At 38.3% G+C, this 13,283-nt stretch overlaps 1 protein-coding gene across 4 annotated transcripts in view; it reads right to left on the reverse strand.

Annotated features, from left to right (window-relative positions):
- The window catches only part of KANSL1 (KAT8 regulatory NSL complex subunit 1), a 168,152-nt gene that overhangs the window by 80,010 nt on the left and 74,859 nt on the right, over positions 1–13,283 (reverse strand). The gene's annotated exons all lie outside the window — the stretch shown is intronic.

The following is a 13,283-nucleotide window of genomic DNA, read 5'->3' on the forward strand; positions in this document are numbered from 1 at the left end:
ACTTAGTCTCAAATACTGGCTATTTCCATCATTACTGTTAGACAGACAACAATAATATCCTAGTGCTGGCAGGATTATGTGATTATCAAGTCCAGTAGTTCTCAAGTTGTGGCTCCCAGACCAGCAGCATAAGCATAACTTGGGAACTTTTTAGAAACCCACAGAAAATCTTGTAGAAATAAATTTCTATTGTTTTTAAGCCACCCAGCCTATGGTACTTCATTATAGTGGCCCGAACTAAGACAAAGGTGTACTCCTAGAGTTTATTACATACTGTGTGATAAGATGGCAGAGTGGGAAGGTGAAGTGGGGTTGTGATGAGAAGGATGTTGATCACAGTGGCAAGGGAAATCAAGAACTGCATTTTAAATATGAATCTGAACTTCAGAAAAGAAATATACCTGGGCTGGGGATATTAATTTGGAATTATTGGTGTATGGATGATACTCAAAGGACTAAAGATCACCAATGAAGAATACAGATGGGGCGCTGGGGGGGGGGGTCCTGAAAACCAAACCATGACACACTTTAACATTCAAAGGGTAGGGAGAGACGAGGCACCAGAAGTCTGTATGGAGGCATGCAAGACCGGGTCGGCGGGGGGAACGACAAGGGACACATGTGCCATCTTCTGATATTTAAATAAATTCTAGCTCATATCCCCTTTATGGTTCTGGGTCTACCCAATCCTCTTTTCATCTGAAAAATCAAGTATCAGGTGGACCTAATTTCTACTCTGTCCCACCTATATCATCTCAACCTCATTCCTTCACATCTCTTTCAACAACAAGAATACTTTTTAAAAAGAACAGGATGGCGGTGGTGGGGGGAGGCAGCAAAAGAGCTTTCATACAGAAAGATTCTGAAATATTTACAGACAAAATAATATGTAGTATAGAACTGACTTCAGAATAACTGAAGTGTGCGTGTGTTTGTGTGCGTGCACACGCGCGCTGGTAGTAGGGCAAGGGGGTCTAGATAAAAACCACAATAGCTATGAGTTTATGTCTGTTGTAGCCGAGTGACACACACACGGGGGCTTACTGTACTGTTCTCTCCACTTGTATGTTAAGCTTGCATTTTCTACAATAAAACATAAAGGAGGGAGGAGGAAGGGGGGCTGGCAAACACTAGCCCAAGAGAAACCTTTCGATTTTGTCCAGAGTAATGACAGCTACAACCAAAAATTCACAGGGTTGACCCAGACATTCCAGAAGATTAAAGGCTCACCTTTAGACTTTAAGGGTAAAAGATTTTTCCCTAAACCATATGTTTTTATTTTAAAATGTCTCAAAGATGATTAAGTCAGGCACAAATTTACCAAAACAGTGACGCAACAATTCTCCAAAGGGCTATGGCAAACTAGGCTCTACTGAACACTTTCATTTCTTAAGACACCTAAATGACTTTAATAAAATTTCACCATTGAGAATGTCCTACATTAGTCTGGGAAGCTACAGAATCATTCATACGTAACTGAGCAGGGATCAAGTGCTCCTACACTAGTTTAAAAAAAAAAAATCACTCATCACACACACATTCTGTGAGATACACTAGGTTCAACAGTTGTTAAGCAGCGAGAAGTTGGGCACTGCATGCTCTCTCCTGGTCATAATCCTGTTCACTACTCAATTAGGATACTGTATTTGAGAAAATAATAGTTCACAGTAATCTTCACATTCTTTATAAAGCATTACCTTCTTCTGAACACAATATAGGCTGATGCACCCTTCCTTGCATGAAACATGACAGTTATCTTTAACTCATCAAGTTTAGATTAATTTTATTTTACATACACACATACACATTCACATACCCATGACCATCCCTCGAAGTAGCAGAGATGAACCAAGTCTCTACCTCTTCTGTTATCGATAAAATAAAAATTTTCCATAGAAATGCTGAGGACTGAAATGATCCACAGAAAGTAGAAATTTGGCAATATCAGCACTCACATTTAAATTGAAATCCTCAACGATAAAGCACATGCCATAAATCCATAAATGCACTAAATTGACTAGTTGCCCAAAAGACAATCCCTCTTCGTTTCTTAACCAAATTCGCAGAACTTTCCCACTGCCCACCCACCCAAGGCCTCTTCCCTGAAAGTTCCATGAAGGTTTGGGAAGAACCAAAAAGGGAAGAGGAATCTTTTATTAAATTTACATGGTATCTTTCCTCCCAGAATTCAAAGTTAAATAAAAACCAAGGAAAGAAGACCAGAAGGTCACAGCACTAACGACCTAGAAGACAACACAAGTCCAATTTAACTGCTATTACGGACCAAATTACACCAGAACACAGTATTCACAAGAATATGTGTAAATTAAACAACAAAGCAAAATGTTCAAGATCTAGTTTGTCGTGATTACTTTTATTTTCTGGACTGAGAGTTGAGTCCCACAAAGAGTACAAAAAAGAAAATTATACACACACACATATATATGTATGTATATGGCTCACAATTCTTCAATTATTTCCAGATTAAAATACTCCTGAACACTTGTTTTTGTTATTTGGGGTGGGGGTATGGCAGAGCTGGAGTACCGTATTAACACAGGAATAGAAAGCAGATGCTACACAGTAAGAGTGTCAACCCCTTCTCCCAAAACATTGTGCTCACCTCTGGGCTTATGTTCACACTTATTGCCTTGGCTTCCTTCTGTCCCCTGGCCCTGCTTCTTCCCCTTTTTACTCTACTTACTTATTCTCTATCCAACCCCATCCTCTCTAATATTTGATAGTCAAAATAATATCCCATGCTAAAAGCATTCTCTGAAGTATTTCCAGATAGTCCAACCAAATATCCTCTCCCCCTTTCTCTAAACCTTAGAAGCTTATTACATTTTTTAGAGCATATGCTTATTTCTGCCCTGTATTTATCACAGACAACAACTTATATACCTGACTTCACATCCTTAGTCTAAGTTTAACTATAGCATGTTATCCTCAGAGCCCAGCAAAAAATTCTTATAAAAAGCAGGCACTCGGACTTCCCAGGTGAGTTAAGAATCTGCCTGCCAATGCAGGGGACATGGTTTCAAGCCCTGGTCCAGGAGGATCCCACATGCCACGAGCAACCAAGCCCGTGCGCCACAACTACTGAGCGCGCGCACCTAGAGCCTGTGCTCCACAACAAGAAAAGCCACCGCAATGAGAGAAGCCCATGCACCGCAACGAAGAGTAGCCCCTGCTCGCCACAACTAGAGAAAGCCCGCACATAGCAACGAAGACCCAACGCAGCCAAAAATAAATTAATTTTAAAAAAAGCAGGCACTCAATATTTATTGGGGGGGGTGCGTTCACCCCCCTAGATACAAACAACTGTCATACAAGTTTTCAGTGTGGGCTTAAACAATTTGACTTCCATCTTCCTGTTTTGAAAACTGTTTCACAAGTATGATTCATACAGTTGATTCACATCCAACTGCCCCCAGTGGCTCAAGAATCAATCCTAAAAGGCACCAGACACAGAATAGCAGTTTCTAATCTATGAAGTCTTAACTTTTCAGTAGAAACTAATGTCAATTCAGTTAAAGAGAAAGCAGAAAAAAGGAAAACTAGATGTCTTTCTTAACTGCTCTATTCCCAAACCTAGAGCAATATTTGGAACATCACAGAAATGTAATGTTTATTTACTAAATAAATGAGAAAAAACCTCTTCATCTTTATTAAAATGAACTCATATTATTCTCATTATTTTCTTTCCTCTTACAGCACTTGGCTAAATTTTTGGAATCAAGTTTAAAATATTTCATAGGCAGGGAAATGTATAATGCCTAACATGCTTTGGGTACCACGACAAATACAATTAAATACTTGATTTCATCAAGTTCTAAAGTCCTAGTTCCCTCAAGTCACTTTATAATTTCCTTTTTTTTTTTTTAATTTTTATTTTTGGCTGTGCCTCGTGGGATGTGGGATCTTAGTTCCCCCACCAGGGATCGAACCTGTGCCCCCTGCATTGGAAGCACAGAGTCTTAACCGCTGGACCACCAGGGAAGTCCCACAATTTCCATTATTAATCTTTTCTCTTTAATATCTATTTCTCCATCAGGAGTCCTCCCACCATTATATCACTCATTCATCTATAAGCACATGCTTATCTAAGCATTCGAGGAATTGCTTACTAAAGTACTCAGCACAGAGAAAACCTAAGCTCTGGAGTGATACAACCCTGATTCTAGTTCTTGCTCTTAAGCAATTACTAAGCCATGTGACAGTGTAAGTCACTCACTGTGTCTAGCACTCATTTTTCTATCTGCAAAAATGTGAAGAATTAACATGTATATAAAAGCAAAGTGTCAATAATAGGCACTAAGTGAGTGTTAGTTTCCTTCCCTCTTCTGTAATAGAACCCTCTGACTTTGGAAACTATCACTCCAGGAACAGAAAGCATTCTTTGAAAACACCATCCTAAAAAAAAAAAACCAAAACACTAAAATTAAACAAAGCACCTTTGGCCCTAGTCTAAAAGCTGCCATATCATTTAAGTAAATCAGCATAATGAAGAGAGACAAGAATTATCTTCTACTTTTTTAATTTAAAAAAGGTCATAGGGCTTCCCTGGTGGCACAGTGGTTGAGAGTCCGCCTGCCAATGCAGGGGACATGGGTTCGTGCCCCGGCCTGGGAAGATCCTACATGCCGCGAAGCGGCTGGGCCCGTAAGCCATGACCGCTGAGCCTGCGCGTCCGGAGCCTCTGCTCCGCAACGAGAGAGGCCACAACGGTGAGAGGCCTGCGCAAAAAAAAAATAAAAAATAAAAAAGGTCATAATAGGGCTTCCCTGGTGGCGCAGTGGTTGAGAGTCCACCTGCCGATGCAGGGGACACGGGTTCGTGCCCCGGTCCGGGAAGATCCCACATGCCGTGGAGCGGCTGGGCCTGTGAGCCATGGCCGCTGAGCCTGCGTGTCCGGAAGCCTGTGCTCCGCAACAGAAGAGGCCACAACAGTGAGAGGCCCGCATACCGCACAAAAAAAAAAAAAAAAAAAAAAAGAAAAAAAGGTCATAATACATTTTAAAAGTATTAATGTAATAAATGAAAGTCATCACTTCCCCTTCCTCTATTCCCATCTCATCCTTTAGAAACAAGCACTGTTAATACTCTGGTGTAAATATATTTTTTGTTACCAAAGTTCTGTTATAGATATTTGGAAAATAAACAATAACAAAGAAAATATCACCTATACAACCACCGAAATTTTAAAAAACAAGTACATTTCCATCTTAAAATTATATTCATTTCCATTTTTAAAACACATGATGGGGAAAGAATAGCCTTTTCAATTAATAATGCCATGACAACAAGCAAGAGAATGAATTTGGACCCCTACCTCACACCACATACAAAATTAACGCAAAGTGGATCATAAGCTTAAATATAAGAGCTAAACTCATAGAACTCCTAGAATGAAGCACAGGAGTAAATTCATGACCTTGGGTTAGGCAATACTGTAATATACTATGATACAAAAAGCAAAAGGAACAGAAGAAAAAAAAGACTAAATGGATTATACCAAAATTTAAAACTTTTGTGCACTGGACATAACAAGAAGGTGAAAACAATCCAGAGAAGGGAATATCTGCAAGTCACATATCTGACTAGAGATTTGTATTCAGAATACATAACACACTTACAATTCAACAATTAAAATGACAAATAACCTATCAATACTTTAATAATGGGCAAAGGATCTGAATAGACATTTCTCCAAAGAAGATATGCAAGTGATAAGCACCTGAGATACACAAATGGATCAACATCAGTAGTCACCAGAGAAATGTAAATCAAACCAGTGATATGACTCCACAGCCATTAACATGGCGCTACAATTAAAAAGACAATAAAAAGTGTCCTGTCCTTAAGGATGTGGAGCAATTGGAACCCTCATCCATTGCTGGCGAGAACGCAAAATTGTACAGCATCTCTGGAAAACAATTTGTCAGTTTCTCAAAAAATTAAACAGAGTTACCATACAACCCAGCAATTCCACTCCTAGGTACAATACCTGAGAACTGAAAATATATGTACACAAAAACTTGTACATGAATGGTCACAGCAGCATTATTCATAATAACCAAAAGGTGGAAATGACCCAAAGTTCATCAGTGGATGAACGAATAAAGAAAATGCTGTACAGCCATACAATGGAATTTGGCCATAAAAGGAATGAAGTACTGATACATGTTATATTATGTATAAACCTTGAAAATATTGTGCTAAATGAAGTCAGATGCTAATGGTTACATATTGTATGATTCCATTTATAAAAAATGTCTAGCATAGGCAAATCCGTAGAAAGATTAGTGGTTGCAAGGGGCTGGGTAATGGAAGAGAGGGGGAGAGGAGAATGACTGCTTATGGCTAACAGGGTTTTTTGGGGGGGGGGGGTGATGAAAATGTTCCAAAATTAGACAGTGGTGATAGCTGCACGATTTTGTGAATATGCTAAAAACACACTGAATTGTACACTTTCAAAGGCGAATGTTATGGTATATGAATTATATCTCAATTTTTTAAAAATACTAAAAAATCTTTTAAAATGTAGTGACTGCACTGTGTCACACCAAATGTGAATTAGTACCTGGCAACTTAGAAAATACTTCAATATTAAAATCTTGCAGCTTATAAAAAGGAGGATTCTACAAAGACATTTAAAATAATTGAAAACGCAGCACATTTTAACTTATTTCTTTTTTCAATTTTTAACTATGGTAAAACACATACACACACACTATTTAAGTGTACAGTTCAGGGGTTTTTAAGCATATTCACATTGTTGTGCAACCATTACCACCACCCATCTCCAGAACTCTTTTCATCTTGCAACTGAAACCCTGTACTCCTGATTCCCCCTTCTCTCCAGCCCCTGGCAAACACCATTCCCCTTTCTACTATCTATGAATTTGACTACTCTAGACACCTCATGTAAGTGGAATCATACAGAATTTATCTTTTATGACCAGCTTATTTCATTCAGCATCATGTTCTTAAGGTTCATTCATGTTGTAGCACATGTCAGAATTACCTTCCTTAAGACAGATAACCAACAAGGACCTACAGTATATAGCACAGGGAAATCTGCTCAATACTCTGTAATAAATGGGAAAAGAACTTGAAAAGAATATAACTGAATCACTTTGCTGTACACCTGAAACTAACACAGCATTGTTAATCAACTGTATTCCAATAGTACAGAATAGAATAACCTTCCTTTTTAAGGTTGAATAACATTCCACTTTACGTCTACACCACACTTTATCTATTCATCTGTTGGAAGACACCTGAGTTGCTTTCACTGACTTAATTCTTATGTGATCAATATCTGGAGTAAATCAATTTATTAGGAAAAATTAGATTATGCTGATATTTGCCCAACTCTGGGAATGTACTAAAGGCTAATGAACTACATACTTTAAATGAATGAATTAGATGGTATATGAATTATAATTCAATAAAGCTGTTAAAAAAACCATGAAGGCTCTTTCTCATGGACATATGAAAATAATAAGTGTTAGTTCCCCACCCACATAATCAGTGTGAAGTATTTCCATTGCCAATACACTGGAAGTATCTGCTATCATTTTATATATTTCCTCTAGCCAGTATTCTGAACTGGATTAGGAATGAAAATATTTAACAAGTGATCTAACAAGAGATTCCATTAACTAAGGGCCATTCAGGAGACAAAAAATCATCCCAAACTTAATCTTCCTTCATTAATTCTAATAGTAAATTGTTTTGACAGTCCAAAATTATTTTTGTAGTTTAAGAGAAATAAAGATCAGTAACAGCCTTTACACTAGCAATGAAAGTGACCCACAAAGTCATGATTTTCCATTAATTATATACTCTATCCCACCCCTTTCCTTCTGAATTTCATATCTTAAATAATTCCGAGGAAAGAAGTGACATCCTTTCTTTGCTTTAAATCAATGGTTCTCAAACTCTGGTCTTGCACCACAATCATATGGAGGATTTACTTGTTAAAAACAGACTGTTAAACAACCCAATCCAAAAAATGGGCAGAAGACCTAAGCAGACATTTCTCCAAAGAAGATATACAGACTGCCGACAAACACATGAAAGAATGCTCAACATCATTAATCATTAGAGAAATGCAAATCAAAACTACAGTGAGATACCATCTTACACCGGTCAGAATGGCCATCATCAAAAAAATCAAACAATAAATGCTGGAGAGGATGTGGAGAAAAGGGAACCCTCTTGCACTGTTGGTGGGAATGTGAATTGATACAGCCACTATGGAGAACAGAATGGAGGTTCCTTAAAAAACTAAAAACAGAACTACCACACGACCCAGCAATCCCACTACTGGGCATATACCCTGAGAAAACCATAATTCAAAAAGAGTCATGTACCACAATGTTCATTGTAGCTCTATTTACAATAGCCAGGACATGGAAGCAACCTAAGTGTCCATCGACAGATGAATGGACAAAGAAGATGTGGCGCATATATACAATGGAATATTACTCAGCCATAAAAAGTAACGAAATTGAGTTATTTGTAGTGAGGTGGATGGACCTACAATCTGTCATACAGAGTGCAGTAAGTCAGAAAGAGAAAAATACCGTATGCTAACACAAATATATGGAATCTTAAAAAAAAAAAAAAAAAAAAGGTCATGAAGAACCTAGGGGCAAGACGGGAATAAAGACACAGACCACTAGAGAATGGACTTGAGGACACGGGGAGGGGGAAAGATAAGCTGGGACGAAGTGAGAGAGTGGCATGGATATATATACACTACCAAATGTAAAATAGATAGCTAGTGGGAAGTAGCCGCATAGCACAGGGAGATCAGCTCAGGGAGATCAGCTCGGTGCTTTGTGACCACCTAGAGGGGTGGGATAAGGGAGGGTGGGAGGGAGGGAGATGCAAGAGGGAAGAGATAAGGGGATATATGTGTATGTATAACTGATTCACTTTGTTATAAAGCAGAAACTAACACACCATTGTAAAGCAATTATACTCCACTAAAGATGTTAAAAAAACAAACAACAGACTGTTAGGCCTCAATCCCATAGTTTCTAATTAAGCAGGCCTGAGAATTTGCATTTCTAAACTAAGCGAGGAATTTCTAACCATGAACTTAAATTCCCAAGTCATGCTCATTCTGCTGGTCTGTGGACCACACTTTGAAAACCACTGTTAAAGACTAAAGGCAAATTTAAAGGTCTGGATAAAATATTAGTATTATATTATGGCACTTAAGTGAATATTTGGGGTAGAGAGTAAAAGGATGAAAAATTATAAGATATTGCCTGTGTATTCTTTGTTATTAAAAAAATTTTTGTTTAGAGTTAAATCGTGCAGATCAGTATCTGGTTGAAAAGAAACTTAGTCTTTCAAAGTTTATAACTTTGATTCAAAACAACCAGCTTTCATTGGTGTCCATCCTAAAAAAAGGTCTTATACTTAGTAACAATTGATACAAACAGTTCTCACTAGCAAAGCATTTCAAAGAAAATCAAAGAGGAATGCAGAGAGGGCTAAACATCAAGGGACACTTGCAATTTTAGACAGTTTGGGGGTAAAGTTATTTATTATTTTGAGTGTTACCACAATGAACTGAATACTGTCGGCCCTCCATATTCCAGGGTTCCACATCCTGGGAATCAACCAACCTGGGATACAAAGGGCCGACTGTACTACACCACTTTATATAAGGCATTTGAAGAATCCATGGATTTTGGTATCTGGGGGGGGGGCGGGGGGCGTGTGTGAGGGGGGACCACACTCCTGGAACTAATCCCCACCCCCACTCCAGATACTGAAGGACAACTGTATTTGCAAAGCAGTTTTTTAACTGTTTGTCTTCAGACTCTTTCTTCTGTTCTAATAAGTACATACATTTGTGAGAGTCTTCATCCTAAAACAATTTCATTATGTCAAAACCCTGAGCAGGAATGTACCTACTGCTTAAACAAAAGCATTCGAAACTCCTTTTCCCAGGCCTTTTCGGACCCTCCACAATTGCTACAACCCAGGTGTTTCAAGTAACCTCCCCGCTGCTCTACCACAATTCAATGATAGCCACAGCAGCTCTACAAGCCAGCCATTAACATTAGTGTGCCATGCCAAAGATCAATGCTGCAGATCACTAACAATACATATTTGGACTAGGAAAAAGAAAATATAGTTCTAAACCCTAAGAATATTTTTTTTTTTACTGGTTAAAGCTAAGTCAAGTAGATGGGTTCTTAGGTATGAAAGAGACATCTTGCAGTTTCTGGTCACATTCCATTTCCTGGTAGATTGTTCAGCATGCCCTTGTTGACTGAAACCTATCCTCCCCCTCACACTGGTAACCTAAGCCAGCTCAATTTTCAAATTACAAATCTACCTTTCAGGCCGATAGATCTTGAAGTAGGAAATATCCACATTTAAACTCAGCCATTATCCTATGGAACAGGGTCCAAACTGAAGCTTTGCCACTAGGAATCATTTCACAGAACCCTAGATTTAGCTACTCTTTGAGACAAGAAAGCAGCCAAAGTGCCCTTCTCTTCCCTCAAAGTTGTCTATACATCTAAATCAAGTTCATTGGAGGGAGGAAGGGGATATTTAAGGGTCTCAGGTAAATAAATACTTCCATGCAATATCTTGAGTTCATAAAAGGTCTCTCTTGCACTAAATTCAAAACATTCATTCCACTGAGCTACTGTGGAAACACTGGGTGCAAAATAAGAAAAAAAAATCTTTTTTCAGCTTAGAGTCCAAAAAAATGGAATACAATTACAATTGTGGCTCTTTGTTAGGACTTTTGTTGTTATTTTATTATTTCTTTTTTTTTTGGCTGTGCCACACAGCATGCAGGATCTTAGTTCCCCGACCTTGGATCAAACCTGGTGCCCCCTGCAATGGAAGCTCGGAGTCTTAACCACTGGACTGCCTGAGAAGTCCCTGTTGTTGTTTTAAACTATGTGAAGTGGGAATTCCCTGGCGGTCCAGTGGTTAGAACTCTGCACTTTCACTGCCGAGAGCCCGGGTTCAATCCCTGGTCAGGGAACTAAGATCCTACAAGCTGGGTGGCCAAAAGAAAAATGAAAAAAACAAACAAAAACTACATGAAGTATCAAAAAAAAAGTAAGCTTTAACAGTCAAACATCACTTTCCGACTCTTCCCAGACCCCTTTATGGACTGACCATGTTCTCCCAACTAAATTAAAATCTGAAGAGAGAGGGCTTCCCTGGTGGTGCAGTGGTTGAGAGTCCGCCTGCCGATGCAGGGGACACGGGTTCGTGCCCCGGTCCGGGAGGATCCCACGTGCCGCAGAGCGGCTGGGCCCGTGAGCCATGGCCCGCAGAGCCTGCGGGTCCGGAGCCTGCGCTCCGCAACGGGAGAAGCCACAACGGTGAGAGGCCCGGGTACAGGAAAAAAAAAAAAAAAAAAATCTGAAGAGAGAAACGCAAGCTCTTCAGATCACCAAGCAGAAGGCCATCACAGTTCCGCCCTCTCCTACATAGATGATAATGACCAGGTAAACAAAAAATAAACTAACCAATTACAAACACTTCATATTAAAGCAGAGTCTCCACTTTAGTGTTTATGGATAATCTACATTTCTGCAGTTGGGATCAAAAAGCCAGCTGTACAAAGACAAAATGGGCAAGGCCATACATGAGAAAAACAAAGGTTTAAGTTGACAGCAGGCTAGATAAGACTGTCAAAGTAGCTGAAATTGCAATAATAAAAGTACTGTTATCAGAATAGGGCTTAGTGATAGGACCACCAGACTCTGTAATAATAACCAAGCCACAAGACAGCTGTCTCACAGAGATGCAAATAGAAACACACAGAGAAGTAACAAGGATAGTCCATCAGACCTAAAAATGGCTAAAAGAAGGTATATTTAGACAGAAAAGCACATGACATTCATTAAATGAAATAATCCACGTTAAAAAGTGTTTATTAAATATCATAAGCTGGTCAGTCAACTGTCAGTCCATAGGTAAACAGTGGCTTTCAAATACTTGAGCAGCTATCACGAGAAGACACTCTATGGGGAGGGAGAAGGAACAAAACTAGCACCAACACAGAAGATGCAGAAAGAAATTTTTTTCTCCAAAGACATGTAGACTTTCCCTGTTGTCCAAGAAAGTGATGATGTCTTCATTCAAACCAAGTATGGATAACCTTTTTGGAAGACTTACTATAAAGGAACATATGAATGTGTCTCCTAGTCTATCACAAACAAGCTGTGAGACCACAGTAAATTTGTCTAGAACTCAGTTTCTCCATCTATGAAATTAAGAGGGTAGCCCAAGTACCATCCAAGGACTCTTAAAACTCATAGCAAAATTCCATGACTCTAAGATCATTACTTTTGTAAAGGAGAAAAATAAAACTACCTGCTTTAGAGCACATGGATTAGCTAGATTTAGTTTTCATGCCATAGAACTATCAACCCAAAGGAAAAAACAGTGGCAGTATTTTAAATACGTACGCATAAACTCTACCAAAAGGAATTGCTCATAAAAGTCTTATTCTAAGAGAAATGTAACATTAGTGCCTACTAGATGGTAGGCAGTGATTTTCACTTATATTTTTTTCTGTAACATTTTAAAGATGTGCAAAGTCACTATTATCCCTTTTGCAGATTTCGTTAAGAATTTAAATCACCAGGATAGTTTTATTTTAAAATATCATTTATCCTGCCATTACTCTTTCAACCTATTGGAGAGGGGTAGGAGGCGGCATGAATATATACAATTATAAAGTGCTTATCAAAAAGGAATTATTTCCTAATATTACTTATTTCCAGACTTTTAAAGTAGGTAAGATACCAGATAAAAGATGTAAAAAAATTTTTTTTTCATGTTTAGTATTTTTGCTATCTGCCAGCAATAAAAATATCTAATGAAGAGATCCTATTCAAAAAAGCATTAAGAAAAAAGTACAAAATGCTCAAAAATACCCTTATAAAACAGGCTAAACGAATATAAAGAAAACTGAACAACCCAGCTTTTGGATGGAAAGATTTTTTTTTCAAATTAACTTGTGGGTTTAAATAAGTGGTTTTGAAACATTAGTTATCTGTTTGGGAAATGTGGCAGAGAGGACTTACTTAGATCCTCATAGCATGCAACAAAAAAATGTTTTGATGGATTAAAGGGCTAATTCCTAAAAAATAAAACCACTAAAAACATCTAGAAGAAAATAAGAAAAAAATTCTCCTATTAATGTTGGAGGGGTAAAGGATTTCCAATACCTTAGGTTGAGAAAGAAAGCTCAAGAGAAAAGATCAATAGAC

This window comes from Monodon monoceros, unplaced genomic scaffold (genome assembly GCF_005190385.1).
Source record: "Monodon monoceros isolate NGI ecotype Baffin Bay Population unplaced genomic scaffold, NGI_Narwhal_1 Super_Scaffold_9, whole genome shotgun sequence".
In the NCBI taxonomy this organism is placed as follows: domain Eukaryota; kingdom Metazoa; phylum Chordata; class Mammalia; order Artiodactyla; family Monodontidae; genus Monodon; species Monodon monoceros.